The 2,371-nt window shown below is 37.4% G+C and overlaps 1 non-coding gene across 1 annotated transcript; it reads left to right on the top strand.

Moving 5' to 3' along the window:
• Positions 1–1,291: 1,291 nt before the first annotated feature.
• Positions 1,292–1,365, top strand: TRNAM-CAU (transfer RNA methionine (anticodon CAU)). The gene has a single exon. It is a non-coding gene; the product is annotated as a tRNA-Met (tRNA).
• The last annotated feature ends 1,006 nt before the right edge of the window (positions 1,366–2,371 follow it).

The raw sequence follows: 2,371 nt of genomic DNA, 5'->3' as shown, positions 1-2,371 counted from the left end.
CCTTGGATTGATCAGAAGATCCTTTCAATTGGCTAGAATCCGTTACTTGAATGAAACTAGATCTCGTGGAATCATATTGAAGATTTGATGATACATTCCGTACCTTGCTAAAAAACCGATCCTTGTTTCCCAACCACACATTGTCTAACCAAATCCAATTCTCTCGTGACATGTTCCTCAAAAAATCCGATTCGTGCGGACTCTTCCCCCAACTAACGAAGAGATCTTGACGGAATTGCCACATATGAAATTGAGCACAATTTTGCAAAGAAATAGCCCGCTTGTTTCTCAAGAAGAGATGCGAAACATGCTCAATATCATTTGATTGAATAATTGACCCAGTCCCTTGTTGTTTGAAGAAACCCTCCACTTCCTTTGGTATTTTTTCACGAAAAGCAAACATGAGATAATAAATCCAGTCTTTCACTAAGATTTCGAATAGCTGTCCCGAATTCAAGTTGATTATGTTTCGCCTCTTTCTCGGGGAAAGACGATCAAAAAATTCCCAATCATGGTCCTTACGGATCGGATCATCCATATAATATACAAAAAGGAACTCCAGATATTTGATATCTTTCTCTTTGAATGAGATCTCAATTCCAGCGATGGTTTCATTAGATATCTTACAACTAGAATCGCTCTTTTTTCCTATCCAGTTCCTCCACCACCGCGAATCCCAGTTAAATTCAGGCATGATATACTTTTTAGTTATTGGGAGAACCCGAGTACTCTCTTTCGGATCCAGGAAAGAACTCTCAGAGATCTTTTTTCCTTTTGGAAGATACAGGAGCGGAACAATCAACCTATTGATATTGGAAGACTCAGATGATTCTTCCAATGTATCATTTTTGGGTCCAATGGAATTCATAGGTATAGGAAGAAGCCTTGTCAAATAGGGATTTTTTCTTTCGACCATTTTTCGATTGTTAATACGATATATAAGGACCGCTACTACAAAGAGTACTACATACTTGATCGTGAAATATCGATTGCTTGTTGAACCCTGTGAATTGCGTGAAAGTAGGATACTCCAAATTCGGGAGTCCAAGAGTTTTATAAAACTCTCTTGATGGAAAAAAATATGAATGAAAAATCCCGCTGAATTGAATTGGGTCCATGAATCTAAGAAATAGCGAGAATTCTTGATTTCTCTCAATATCTCTCTCAATTCGAAAATCCAGGATTTGAATTGATGTCCTTTCATCGAATCCTCCTAATTGCATTGATTTATCCGAAAGATTTCACTTCAATTGGAATTTGGTTATTCACCATGTACGAGGATTCCCGCTAAGCATCCATGGCTGAATGGTTAAAGCGCCCAACTCATAATTGGCGAATTCGTAGGTTCAATTCCTACTGGATGCACGCCAATGGGACCCTCCCTCCAAAAAGTCTATCGGATTTTTGTTCAAGAATGAAATCTTATTGGAACTGTCCAGTTCACCCTTTGGAACCATATCACATCCTCGATAGGATGAAATAGGATGAATTGAGACGGTATTTTGTAAGTACATAATTATCTTGAATAAATTCACTATTTCTTTCTTTTCCGATCGCCTGGAAAAAGCAAGATGTTTCTTTTGTTCTTTTTTCAACAATTTCTGATCTCTAGTAGACCTATCAGTAGGATTCGAACCCAGATGAAGTTCTGACCATCTGTCAGAGAAAAAAGAACGAGTGGCTCTGTATCAATGGAATCTCATCATCCATACATAACGAATTGATGTGGTATATTCAAATCATAACATATGAACAGTAAAAACTAGTATTTTAATTGAGACTAGAACTCATAGGGAAGAAAATAGATTTATGAATGGAATAAAATATGCAGTATTTACAGACAAAAGTATTCGGTTATTGGGGAAAAATCAATATACTTTTAATGTCGAATCGGGATCAACTAGGACAGAAATAAAGCATTGGGTCGAACTCTTCTTTGATGTCAAAGTAATAGCTATGAATAGTCATCGACTCCCGGTAAAGGGTAGAAGAGTACGACCTATTATGGGACATACAATGCATTACAGACGTATGATCATTACGCTTCAACCGGGTTATTCTATTCCACCTCTTAGAAAGAAAAGAACTTAAATCAAAATACTTAATAGCATGGCGATACATTTATACAAAACTTCTACCCCAAGCACACGCAATGGAACCGTAGACAGTCAAGTAAAATCCAATCCACGAAATCATTTGATCTATGGACAGCATCGTTGTGGTAAAGGTCGTAATGCCAGAGGAATAATTACCGCAGGGCATAGAGGGGGAGGTCATAAGCGTCTATACCGTCAAATTGATTTTCGACGGAATGAAAAAAACATATATGGTAGAATCGTAACCATAGAATATGACCCTAATCGAAATGCAT

This window comes from Vigna unguiculata, unplaced genomic scaffold, assembly GCF_037176805.1.
Source record: "Vigna unguiculata cultivar grain cowpea cultivar isolate G323 ecotype 2 unplaced genomic scaffold, ASM3717680v1 ptg000242l, whole genome shotgun sequence".
Classification (NCBI taxonomy): Eukaryota; Viridiplantae; Streptophyta; class Magnoliopsida; order Fabales; family Fabaceae; genus Vigna; species Vigna unguiculata.
The sequence above is the reverse complement of the archived record's forward strand: the minus strand, read 5'-3'. Positions and strand labels throughout refer to the sequence as shown.